The following is a 14488-nucleotide window of genomic DNA, read 5'->3' on the forward strand; positions in this document are numbered from 1 at the left end:
TTAAAAACAAGTGCATACAGGGCACCTGGATGGTGCAGTTGGTTAAGTGTCCAACTCTTGGTTTTGGCTCAGATCATGACCTCATGGGTCCTGAGTTGGAGCCGGGTCCTGCTCCACACTCAAAGCAGAGTCTACTTAAGACTCTCTTTCATTCTCCCCCTGCCCCTCCAACACCCCACACTTGCTCACACACTCTCTCAAATAAATAAATAAATCTTTAAAAACAACAAAAAGTGCATAAAAGCTGAAGAGAAAGTGCAACCAATAAAAGAAAGCAAGAAATGGGAATAGAAGGAGTAGTAAGTTGGATGAGCTCGAAAGTGAGAAGGACCAAGAAGGAATAAGGAGGAAAGGCAAAGACTAGGCTACGCAATCAGTACATGGTATATGTCAATCTATCATCAAGTATACGTAAGACAATGTGCACTAATAATGTTATCTCAATTAAACGTAGATTTTTTTAAATAAATGCAATTAAAGAAGAAAGATGGATATAGCCAGGAAAGCCAAAGGAGAAATTTAAGAAAAGAATTTAATGAATGGGGAATTAACTAATATAATAGCAAAAGAAGATAATAGAACAATTTTTAAAAAGTGGTATAGTAGGGGCACCTGGGTGGCTCAGCGTTTGAGCATCTGCCTTCAGCTCAGGTCGTGATCCCCAAGTCCCTGGATTGAGTCCTGCATTGGGGACCCTGCTCTGTGGGGAGCCTGCCTGTCCCTCTGCCTCCCTCTCTCTCTCTGTCTCTCATGAGTAAATAGATAAAATCTTTTTTATAAAGTGGTATAGCAAAACCAAAATGCTTATCGTACCATAAAAAATTAATACAAAGAAGAAATCTGAAATAAAGGGGAAATTTTAAGAGATAGAAGATCAAGTTTAGATTTGAAAAGAAGAGAATAAAATGAGTAGCAGAGTTCAGGAAAAGACTTAGTATCTCCTTTGCAGCCCTGAGACCCCAGTCACAGCAGCATCCTTACCAAAGCCCGTCTCTGTGGCTCCAGGGCAGGAGGACAACGCTCATGGGCCGTGCTGAAGAGCAATGGCAGGATGTCAGGGTTATGGGGAAGGGGGCCGTGTGACTTCATCTCCCCCTGGGCACTAGCTGCTTTGTTATCCAAAATGGAATTGGCCTTGTGTACAGTGACTCAGCCCAGCATGTACACAGGAGCCTGAGTGGGACTCGGTGGTGCCGGGTATCTCTTGTTAGGGTCATTAAGACCTTCAGTCACAAGTGCACAATTACCTTCTGATGTAACAGATGGCTCCCAGGTTGGCCTAGTTGTAAATTATTCCTCAGGGTTCCAGAGTAATGATGGAATGCTAATCAGAAGTTCAGTTCTCTCAGCTGACCAAACTATGCGGACACTGGCCACAGTGCAGCATCCCTGAGACTGGGGTGGTGACTATTCAGAGTTGAATTTCAGGTTTCTGAAATTTCCATATAAAACAAGCATATTGCTTTGTCTTGTTCAATGACCAAATCAATCCAGTTTTTATTTTAATTCTCAATACAGGGTCAGTGATATAATGTACACAACTTTAAATACAGGAAAAAATCTCTTTTATTTAAATGTTTCTTTTTGAAATAATTATAGATTCACAGGAGGTTATCAGGGCAGAAAAGTCATATTAACCCTTCACCAAGTTTTTCCCCTAATGATTATATCTTTCACAATAGAACAATTTGATGACGATGCAATGTGTATGTACAGTATTTGGCTCATGTGTAGGTTCATGTAACTGCTACCTCCCTCAAGATACAAAACTATTCCACCCAGAGATGCCTGAGTGGCTCAGCGGTTGAGCGTCTGCCTTCAGCTCAGGGTGTGACCCTGGGGTTCTGGGATCGAGTCCCACATCGGGCTCCCCGCAGGAGCCTGCTTCTCCCCCTGCCTGTGTCTCTGCCTCTTTCTCTGTGCCTCTCATGAATAAATAAAAATAATAATCATCATTTTATTTTTGCTATTTCTAGATTGCTATATAAATATCATATAATTATACAGCATATAATCTTCTGGGATTTGGTTTTTATCACTGAGCATTAGTCTCTGGATCCATCCACGTTGTGCAGGCATCAGTAGCTAAATTCTTTTCACTGTGGAGTAAAATTCCTGATATCAGTGGCCCACAGTTCATTTAATGTTTGCCTACTGACAAACTCTATAGTTGTTTTGCAGTATGGCTACCACAAACAGACAACAGTTTTGCATTACTCTGAACAACTGTATACGAATCTTTGTGTAAACATAAGTTTTCATTTCTCTGAAACAAATGCCCAGAAGCACAACTGATGTACTGTGTGATACAGGTATAGTCAATGTTTAAAGTAACTGCAAAACTGTTTTCCAAAGTGGCTGGGACATTTACAATCCTACCACAGTGTAGGAGCAATCCAGTTGCTGTACATCCTCCTCAATATTTAGTATGTGATTATCTTCTTAAAAATTATGGTACACTACAAATAATGTAAAATCAACCATCTTCACTGTTTATAAGCATATAACTCAGAGGTATTAAGTATATTCATGTTGTTGTGCAATGGATCTCCAAAACTTTTCCATCTTTCAAATCTGAAATTCTATGCCTATTAACCAATGCCCTCCTTCTCCCCTTAATCCCAACATCTGGTAACCACCATTCTTTCTATTGCTATGAATTTGGCTACTTAAGATACCTCATTAACTGGAATCATATAATATTTGTCATATTGTGACTGGTTCATAATACTAGGCTTAATGTCCATTCTGTAGTGTGTGACAGGATTGCCTTTTAAGGTTGAATGACATGCCAGTAAATGTATATACCACACTCTGTATATTCTTCCATCCATTCATGGATTTCTTGTGTTTACCTTTTTTTTAAAAAGATTTTATTTGTTTATTCATGATAGACATAGAGAGAGAGAGGCAGAGCCACAGGCAGAGGGAGAAGCAGGCTCCATGCCAGGAGCCCGACGCGGGACTTGATTCTGGGACTCCAGGATCACACCCTGGGCCAAAGGCAGGCGCTAAACCGCTGAGTCACCCAGGGATCCCCTTGTGTTCACCTTTTGTGAATAATGCTGCTATGAACAGGGGTGTGGAAATATCTCAAGACCTGCTTTCGATTCTTTTGGATTATACCCAGAAATGAAATTGATAAATTACACGGTAGTTCTACTTTTGCTTTTTTTTGAGGAACTGCCACACGGTTTCCCATAGTGGTTTTCCAGAGCTTCTAATTTTTCCACATCCTTGTCAACACTTGTTATTTTCTGATCTTTTGATAGTACTCTTCCTAATGGGTGTGGAGTGATATTTAACTGTGGTTTTGATTTGCATTTCTCTAATGATTAGTGATGTTGAGCATCTTTTTGTAAACTTGTTGGTCATTTGTATATCTTCTTTGGAGAAAGGTCAGTTCATATTGTTGAATCCTTTTTAAACCAACTTACTTGATTTTTTTCTATTGAGTTGTAGGAGTTGTCTACATACTCCTTATATTATTAATCCCTTATCACTTTAATGATTTATAAATCTTTTCTCCCATTCTATAGACTTTTTTCACTCTGTCCATTGTGCCCTTTGATGCATGAGTGTTTTAAAGTTTGATGTAGTCCCATTTGTCTTTGCTATTATTGCCTCTGCTTTTGGTGTCACGTCCCAGAAATCACTGCCAAATCCAATGTTATGAAGCTTTCCCCTGTGTTTTCTGCTAGGAGTTTTGGAGTTTGGGATCTTATATTTAGGTCTTTAATCCAGTTTGAGGTAACATGCATATGCCATTATCTTATATTTTAGTTATTTTGATAGCTTGTAGTGATACCTTATCATGGTCTCAATACTTTACTAAAGGGTAGTGACGTTGAACATCTTTTCATGTGCTTATCTGTCATTTGTATATCTTATTCAGTGAAATTTCTCTTTGTGTCTTTCTTTTTGGGTGTCCATTTTATAATTAGATTGTTTGGTTTTTAAACATCGAGTTCTCAGGCTTCTTCACATAATCTAGATAAGACTCCTTTGTCAAATAATATAGCATGTAAATATTCTCTCAGGATGTAGCTTGTCTTTTTATCTTTTTAACAGAATCTTTCAGAGAACAAATTATTTTATTTTTATGAAGTCCAATTTTTCCTATTACAGATCATGCTTTTGGTGCCCTGGGATTTTTCGTTTGTTTTGTTTTTAAAGATTTATTTATTTTAGAGAGATGGGGGGGGGTTTGCAAAGGGAGAGAGAGAATCCTCAAGCAGACTCCCAGCTCAGCACAGAGCCTCACACAGGGCTCAATCCCAGGACCCTGAGATCATGACCTGGGCCAAAGTCCAAGGCTTCGTTAACTGAGCCACCCAGCTGCCCCATTTTTTGTCGTGTTTAAGAACTCTTTACCAAGACCCAGGGCACAAGGAATTCCTCCTATTTTATCTTCTAAGAGTTTTATAGTTTTACAGTATACATATGCTTGATATCCATTTTGAGCTTTTTAATAATGTGTGGGGCTTAGGTGGATTTCTTAGACAGACGGATTACACAAATCTTCATTTCTGAAGTGTGGGGATCATTAATACACCTGCCTGAATTGGATCATTGTAGTTTTCCATCAGCTTTAATCACAGAAACTGGTAGTAGTAAAAGTCATCCTAAAGGCTCACTTGTATTTCAGACACCCTTGGCCTTATTTCCACCGTGTAGTAGCAGCCCAATTTCCCCTTGCTAATTGAGATCAATGATCCCACACAGTACAGTACCTCCCAAAAATATCTTCATGTTTATTGAACACTCAAAGGTCTATCCACATTTCTCCTCCCCACACCTCTTTCTCACCAATTTTCTAATCATATTCCTTCCAAATTGCTAACCATCCAGCTAAACCGTTGGCCACAGCCCAAAACCATACTTCTGACTACTTCTTCCAAAGCAAAATGAACAATTAGCTGCACCTGATTGTTCCCACTCAGAAGATTTCCTTTCACCACTGTCCTTCATGGATGTCCCAGAAAGGGACTGTGGTGCCACATTTGTCCACTTTTGAATGGTGCGTGCATATTATCTGTAAACCAAGCTTCAGCTTTCACTTTCCTAGTCAACTAACAGTGCAGACATCCCTAGGAGGCCATAGATGCAGGCTAGGAGAGAGAAGGTAATGTAGCAGGAGTGAGGTCCGTGGGCTTTTGGGTTATGTCTTCGTGTAATTTCCTTGTGCCTTCAGGGCATGTACAAGCCTAATCTTGTATGGACCGCTTCCATTCAACAATGGAATACTGCTGTGCATGCCCGACCCTATGGCTTTATTGGTCAGATGATGTCTAGCTTAATACCGGAAGCTCAGACTGCATAGTAACTTGGTAGCATCAGTCTCTACCAAGGCCCAGTAGCAAGCCAAAAGCTGTTCCCCAAAGAGAGATAATAGGGTTTTTGGAGGATAATAGGAATTTCCTCACAAATACTAGGTGTCCACATTGTGACTCACATCCAGAAAGCCTCTACCTACCACTGCTGCTTTGAGAACTATTGGATCTGCTGCATCATATAGCCCAAGTAGCAGAGCAGCTTGCATGACAGCCTGGACTTATTGCAGAGCCCTCTCTCATTTTGAGTCCCACCCAAAACTAGCAGCTTTTCAAGGTCACTCAGTAAATGGACCCAAATGAGGAATATGTTGCCTCCAAAATCCAAGGAGGCCCACTAGGCATTCTGCCTCTTTTTTGCCCTTTAGAAAGAATATCTTGACATGCCTGGTGCCAAGGGACCTCTAGAAATTTCACTGAGGAGAAAGGCCTTTGAATTTATCATATTTAGTTCTCACCCTCTGACATGCCAATGTGTTGCTAATAACTCTGGAGTATTTGCTACTTCTTACTCACTAGGTCAATCAATATAATGCCATCAGGACCCATGTGGTGTCCTGTGGAAGGGAAAGACAATCAAGATCCCTGTGGACCAAATTATGATATATAGTTAGAGAGTAGATATACCTCTGAGGTAGGACAGGGAACGTGTACTTCTGGTCTCGCCAGCTAAAAGAAAAGTATTCTGTTGGTCTTTACTAATAGATGTCAAGGTGTGGTAAAGGCATTTTCCAGATCAAAAGCTGCATACCCAGGTATGGGGGATGTGTTAATTTACTCAGCAATAAAACCACATCTGGAACAACACTTACAATTGGAGATACCATCTAGTTAAGCTTACTAGAATTTACCATCATTTTACAAGATCCTTCTGTTTTCTGCACAGGCCAGATATGTGAATTGAATAACCTATGAGAGATTCACCACTCACCCCCCAATTTTCCAAGTCTTTTCAAGTCCTTCATGGTGGCACTAATCTCTTCCAGAATGTGGAATTTCTGTTGGTTTACTATTTTCCTAAGTAGAAAGAGTTCTAGTGAATTCTAACCCTCTTCCTTCCTACCGGTATAGCGCTATTCCAGAAGCCAGGGAAGCAACACAGTTCAGCCAGTTACTGAGTATGTGAATTCAATAAATGTAATTCCGTTACACAAGATCGCTCTGGAAACATACCAGACGTGCTCGGAGATGCCCTGGCACCAAACTGCCTTGCTCACCTGCTCTCCCTAAGCCCCTGTGCTGACTAGTGGACCACAGTGACATTTTAGGTTTCCTGAAATTAGTGTCAGTTTAGAACCAGTGTCCAGTAATCTCCAAATTGGAAATGTTGGAAAACAAAGAACAGATGGAACACATTTTTTTTTTTAAAGAGAGTACAAGCAGGGTGGGAGGGGCAGACAGAGATCAAGAGAGAGAATCCTGGGGATCCCTGGGTGGCTCAGTAGTTTGGCGCCTGCCTTTGGCCCAGGGCGCGATCCTGGAGTCCCGGGATCGAGTCCCACGTCGGGCTCCTGGCGTGGAGGCTGCTTCTCCCTCCTCCTGTGTCTCTGCCTCTCTCTCTCTCTCCATGTCTATCACAAATAAATAAATAAATGAATCTTAATTTGCATTTCCCTGATGGCAAGTGATGCAGAGCATTTTCTCATGTGCATGTTGGCCATGTCTATGTCTTCCTCTGTGAGATTTCTCTTCATGTCTTTTGCCCGTTTCATGACTGGATTGTTTGTTTCTTTGCTGTTGAGTTTAGTAAGTTCTTTATAGATCTTGGAAACTAGCCCTTTATCTGATACGTCATTTGCAAATATCTTCTCCCATTCTGTAGGTTGTCTTTTAGTTTTGTTGACTGTATCACCTCACACCAGTGAGAATTGGGAAAATTAACAAGGCAGGAAACCACAAATGCTGGAGAGGATGTGGAGAAAAGGGAACCCTCTTACACTGTTGGTGGGAATGTGAACTCGTGCAGCCACTCTGGAAAACTGTGTGGAGGTTCCTCAAAGGGTTAAAATTAGATCTGCCCTATGACCCAGCAATTGCACTGCTGGGGATTTACCCCAAAGATACAGATGCAATGAAGCACTGGGACACCTGCACCCCGATGTTTCTAGCAGCAATGTCCACAATAGCCAAACTGGAAGGAGCCTCGGTGTCCATCGAAAGATGAATGGATAAAGAAGATGTGGTTTATGTATACAATGGAATATTACTCAGCCATTAGAAATGACAAATACCCACCATTTGCTTCAACATGGATGGAACTGGAAGGTATTATGCTGAGTGAAATAAGTCAATCAGAGGAGGACAAACATTATATATTCTTATTCATTTGGGGAATATAAATAATAGTGAAAGGGAATATAAGGGAAGTGAGAGGAAATGTGTGGGAAATGTCAGAAAGGTAGACAGAACATAAAGACTCCTAACTCTGGGAAATGAACTAGGGGTGGTGGAAGGGGAGGAGGGCGGGGGTGGGGATGAATGGGTGATGGGCACTGAGGGGGGCACTTGATGGGATGAGCACTGGGTGTTATTCTGTATGTTGGCAAACTGAACACCAATAAAAAATAAATTAATTATAAAAAAAATAAAAAAATAAATGAATCTTAAAAAAAAGAGAGAGAGACAGAATCCCAAGCAAACTCCATGCGGGGCTCACTCTCACGACCCTGAGGCCATGACCTGAGCTGAAATCAAGAGTCAGACACTTAGCTGATGGAGCCTACCCAGGCATCTCTGGAACAAATTTTCAGAAAGGCAAGGATTACAATAACTGTGAATGGTCTTAGAATGATGTTAGAGAAGGTGGCAAAGCAGGAAGCTCCAGGAAAACATCTCCCATTCTAGACAAAAATTGTACTTGAAGAATATGTCTGATGTAACTATTTTGAAATTCTGGGGTCTTTTCAAAGGCTTGCAGCCTTCAGGGGAATTACTGGGCAGCACACTGTGGTTTCTCTCCACTCTCAGCATGTGGTGGCCACTCAATCCTCATCTTCGGCCACATGGCAGACATTCATGTCTGCATCCCTGACATGTCATGAATGTGATTTTGGGGGGCTAATGTAGACAATATGGATCTTTCCCTACAAGTATCAGGGATTTATACTGTGATTGCTGCTTCTGATCTTGGAGGTACAGGCAGGGAGGTAGACTGCCATTGTCGCAAACCTACTGGCTAAAGAAGCCACCAGGGAAATTAAGAGACAGGGTTTTATTCCAGCCCCCTTTATTTTTCCCTCTTCTCCCTCTGGGAACTGGACATTTGAGGACTAGGACATTCAGAATGAATTACATATATTATGGAATTTAGGAAATCACCACAAATCCCCAGTGTAACACTGGCTCAGGGGCTCTCTGAATCTCTCACTTGCCAAGGGAGGGAGCACTCAGCTTTCTCACCATCTCACCCAGACATGGGACAAAAGGAAAGAGGAAGGTGAGGCTCGGAGGCTGCCAGCACTCCAAAGTCAAAAACTGAGTTGGGGGCACCTGGGTGGCTCAGTGGTTGAGCGTCTGCCTTTGGCCGATGGTGTGATCCTGGGATCCTGGGATCGAGTCCCACATTGGGCTCCCCACAGGGAGCCTGCTTCTCCCTCTGCTTGTGTTTCTGCCACTCTCTGTGTCTCTCATGCATAAATAAAATCTTTTTTAAAAATGAGTCCAACTCTTAATCTTTCATCTAGCAGGCAAGTTTCTGCTATGTTCATGTAAATATTGCTCTCTTCACTACCCACCCTGAGGTCACTCCCTTCAGGGCTGACCATCTGACCTGCTGTTGGGGACTCAGCCCTCCTTGCCCTTCCCTCAAGTTCCACCCCCTCACCCATGTGCAGGCACATCCTCTCCTCTCCCACAGTGAGAAGTGCTGCTTACAAGCAAGAGAAATTCACTCTAACCACCAAAGCAATGGGGATATACTGAGAGGTGAGGGTCATTCCTCATTGTGCCAAAGGGAGAGACAGACACCTGGGAAGACGGAGTCCCGGCTGCTGTGGGAACGGTGGGTGCCACCTCCATGTCCTCTTGTGGCTGCCTTTGGTCACCGCTCAAGACCTGAGTTCCAGGAGGAGAGAAACTGATGGGACCCACAGAGGCAGCGGGTCTGCTCCTTGACCCAGTGACTGTGCCCTGAGGCTGGGGTCCTCATACTGGCCCTGGCCTACTGCGGTGAAAAAGATGGGGAAATCATTAGAACGAATGTTCGAGGCACTATCCTCAGGAAGGGTGTGTGAGGGCCATGAGGTTCAGAGCAGCCAAGTAAAATGCCCAAGGTCACACAACAAGGAAATGGTGATGTATTATTCTTTCTATGGATTGCTCCATCAATTTGCCAATATTTTGTTGAGGACTTTTCTGTTCATGGGGAGATGCTGGTTTGCAATTTTCTTTTCTTATAATATCCTTGTCTGGTTTGGCATCACTGGTATCCTGGGTCCATGAGATGATCTCAGAAGTATTCCTGCCTCCATTTTCTAAAAGATTTTCTATAATACTGACTTTAATTATTCCTTAGGTTTTTGATAGAATTTACCAAATGAAGCCAGCCAGGCCTGGAGTTTTCTTAGTGGGAAAGTCATAAATTCAATTTGTTTCTTATAATTTTGAAATAATTACAAACTTAGAGAAAACCTAGACATACATTTGTGAGAAAGTTGCAAAACTGACACCATATCACCCCTGAAGATTTTGGCATGTATTTCCTACAAACAAGGACTTTTCCCCACACACAACTGCAGTGCATCCTTGAAAATGAGGGAGCTGTCATGGATGTAGAGCTGACACCTGGTCCTCTGGCCTGTACTCAAGTCTCATCTATAATAATGCCCTGCAGAGTAAAAGGTACTCCATGTCTCCTCTCCAGTCCCTGGGTACTTTCCAACACCACAGCCAGCTGTTTGTAGAACATGGAAGGCCCCTCATCTGGATCATCTGACATGTCCTCATGCATAGATTAAAGTCGTGTATCTTTGGCAAAACATCTTGAGGTAATGTTGTGCCTATGTCCTTGTAGGAGGCCCACAAGTTCTCCTTGTACTACTGACAATCACGCACTGAAGCTGGGATCTCCCACAGTCTCCACCATGATGATACTCTTTCTCCTTTGAAATTACTAAGCATTTTGTAGGGAAATACTTTCCAACTATATAAATACCCCCTTCATCATAGAATTTTCGATGTAATCACTGATGTATTTATATCTGTAATATGATTTCCTATTTTACTGAGTTAGTCCATTCTCTCACTGTTTCTCTTGACATTCAAACCATCTCAGACTTGACCAACAGGAGGCCCTCCAGGCTGGCTCCTGTATCCCTGTAACATGCCTCCAGTCTGTGAGCCCCTCCTTGCTGTTTTGGCACAAGATGCTCCAGGCTTCACCTTGTAATTTTCCTAACATGGCCCTGGAATCATGGAGCTCTGGTTCATTTGTAGAAGCTAAGACCTGGGATCATTGTTATTGGATGTTATAGATAGAGACTATCTATCTATTATCTATCTTCTATCTATCTATCTATCATCTATCTTCATCATCATGTATTACTTATTATATACCTTATTTTACCTTATTGTATCAGTATACCTCAGTACCAATTTCTAGATTAATGTTGTTGTGGGCAGAAAACAGAAAGTATGGGGCTCACTTCTCTGCAGAACTCCAGTTTCTGTCTCCCCAGGTGCTGGAACTCACTGCTTATCATTTGCTTCCGATCAGCCCCATTCTGCCCAATTCCTCAGCCCTGAAACAGCAGGCGCTTTGAGGGGAAGCAGCGGGAAGTCAGACTCACTAATGTCTTGGGATTCAGGCCCCTCGTTAATTTGTTTTTGTGTGTAAAGCATTTTTATTTAAACTCTTAATATAACAAGGACAACAAAAGAGCAAATGAGGGAGTTTATAGTTTGGGAGTTGATGCTGGTTCATATCAGAGGAAAGTCAGCCAACTGTGGGCACAGGTTTTGAAAATTCTTCAGACCTTGAGACTCAGACACTATGTCCTTTTCATGTCCACCGGAGCCACATAGCTAAAGTGCTGTATGTTCCGTCTTTGTTTCCTTCAGATGCCTCTTCGTATCATATTCCTTGGCTCCATGACAAGCAGGTCCTGCATCCCTCCCGCCTGGGTTAGTCTTTCTTTTTTTTTTAAGATTTATTTATTTATTTGAGAAACAGAGATTGTATCCACAAATAGGGGGTAGGCAGAGGCAGAGGGAGAGAATTTTCAAGCAGACTCCCTAATGAGTGTGGGGCTAGACTCGGGACTCGATCTCAGGACCCCAAGATCATGACCTGAGCCAAAATCACCAGTTGGACACTGAATCGATTGCTGGACATTGAACCAGGCTGAAAGCACCCCTCCTGGGTCACTTTCTAACCAAAAACTCCAGGCTGGGTAACTTTGCCACGTGTTTCATGTCAAAATAACACAAACTTATATCCATTTATCCAGAGAAAGGGAAGGAGAGAACATTTCCAATTCAATATCTGAGGCTAGCAAACCTTGATACAAAAGCTTCACAGAGGCATTAAATACAAGGGTAATGAAAGTCAAATCTATAATCACTAAAGAAAACATTACAAAACTATATGATATAAAATGCTATCAAAGTACCAGACAGTATTAAAGGGTAGTACAGTGTGATCAAACAGACTTATTCTAGAAAAGCAAGATTGATTTAGCATTCAAAAATCTACTTAAGTAATTAACCATATCTATAGAACATATGATCATGTCAGTGGAGGGAGAAACATTATTGTATAAAATTAAAAATCCATTCATGATAAAAAGAAAAAACTATGAATAGAAGTAAATTTACTTAACCTCTTGATGTGTCTTCAAAACACTCAAACATCATGCTTGATGGTGAAATCTAAAAAATCCTTCTCCTTGAGTTTTGGAGCAAAGTACAAATGGCTGCTCACACCATCCCCATTCAATGATGGGCTGGAGATGCCACCCAGACTCAATAAGACAAGAAAGAGAAAAGTAATGAGACTGGAAAGGAGTAGATAAAGATGTCATTTGTTATTGATTACATCAATATGAACACTAAAAAAATCCAAAGAAGTCTATGAGAAACTACTATGATTAATAATCAGAGTTACTGGACATAATTTTATATTTCTAAACAACAGCAACAATTGGAAAATTAATTATTAAATGACACCATTTATAATTGCTTCAAAAATAAAACACTTAGGAAAAGATTTAATAAAGTATATGTAAAAATATATATGTTTGGAGTACCTAGGTGGCTCAGTCAGTTAAGTGTCCAACTCTTGATTTTGACTCAGGTCATTGATCTCAGGGTCGTGAGATGAAGCCCCATGTCAGGTTCCCTGCTCAGCACAGAGTCTGCTTAAGATTCTCACTCTCACTCTCCCTCTGCCCCTCCCTCCATCCGCACCCTCTCTCAAAAACAAATAAATAAATGGATAGATGATTGTAAAACATTATTGAGAGACATAATGAAGACCAAAATAAAGACAGATATGCCTTATCCATGGATTAGAAGACTCTATTATAAGGGTAGCCTGGGTGGCTCAGTGGTTTAATGCCACTGTCAGCCCAGGGTGTGATCCTGGAGACCCAGGATCGAGTCCCACATCAGGCTCCCTGCATGGAGCCTGCTTCTCCCTCTGCCTGTGTCTATGCCTCTTCCTCTCTGTGTGTCTCTCATGAATAAATAAATAAAATCTTTTAAAAACAAAATACTCTATTATAAAATGTGAATTCTTCCCCCAAATTATCTATAGAATCTAACAATCCCATTCAAAATTCCAGCAGGTATTGTGGAAGTCAAGTTAATTAAAAAATTTATATGGAAATGCAAGACTAAAATAGCAAATACAATACCAAAGAAGAATAAGAAAGAAGATTTACATTACCAGATATTAAGACTTACTAATTAAAAGCTACAGAAACTCAGACAGTATGATATGAGCATATGATTAAACAAATAGATCAACAAAACAGAATAGTGTTTGGTGAGTACAACCACTTTGGAAAATTATTTAGCAGAATCAGGTAAAACTGATCATATGCAGATTCTACACTCCACAAGTCCCCCCTCTCCTGAGCATGTAACTGTGGCAGGTGGAATGATGGCACCTCAAAGATGGCCACCTAATCCCCAGCATCTGTATATATATTCTGCTACATGCAACAAATAATTAAGGTTACAGATAGAATTAAGGTTACCTTATCAGTTGACCTTGAAATAGGGAAATTATCTGGAATTACTCAAGTGGCTCCAATCTAATGAGATGAGTCCATAGAGAAGGAAAGCAGAAGAGTCTGTGAGAAGCACTGGACTCACCATTGCTGGCACTGAAGATGGAGGAAGGTGTCACAAATCAAGACATGTGAGTGGCCTCTGAAGCTGGGAATGGGGCACCTGGGTGGCAGTCAGTTGAGCATCTGACTCTTGGCTTTGGCTCAGGTCATGATCTCAGGGTCATGAGGTCAAACTCCGCATTAGGCTCCACACTCAGCACAGAGTCTGCTTTGGATTCTCTCTTCCTCTCCATCTGCCCCTCCTACTTATTCTCTCTCTCTAACAAATAAATAGATGAAGAAAGCAGAGGAGGAAGGAAGGAGGAAGGAGAAGAAAAGAAGAGAGAAGAAGAAGAAGAAGAAGAGAAGAAGAAGAAGAGAAGAAGAAGAAGAAGAAAGAAGAAGAAGAAAGAAAGAAGAAGAAAGAAGAAGCAGAAGAAGAAGAAGAAGAAGAAGAAGAAGAAGAAGAAGGAGGAGGAAGGGAGGAGGAGGAGGAAGGAAGGAGGAAGGAAGAAAGAAGGGGAGGAAGAAAGAAGGAAGGAGGAGGAGGAGAAAGGAAGAAGGAGGAGGAAGAAAGAAGGAGGAGGAGGAGGAAGGAGGAGGAGGAGGAGGAAGGAGGAGGAGGAAGGAGGAGGAGGAGGAAGGAAGAAGAAAGAAGAAAGAAGAAAGAAGAAGAAGGAAGAAGGAAGAAGAAGAAGAAAAAAAGAAGAAGAAAAGAAGAAGGGAATGGCCCTCAGCTCATAACCAGCAAGGAAATGGGACCTCAGTCCGACAACTTGTTGAATCCTACCAACAAGCTGAATGAACAGGAAACAGCTTCTCCCCTGGAGCCTCTAGAAAGAAATACAGCCCTGCTAACCACCTTAAGTCTAGCCTGGTGAA

Source organism: Canis lupus, chromosome 24, assembly GCF_011100685.1.
Source record: "Canis lupus familiaris isolate Mischka breed German Shepherd chromosome 24, alternate assembly UU_Cfam_GSD_1.0, whole genome shotgun sequence".
In the NCBI taxonomy this organism is placed as follows: Eukaryota; Metazoa; Chordata; class Mammalia; order Carnivora; family Canidae; genus Canis; species Canis lupus.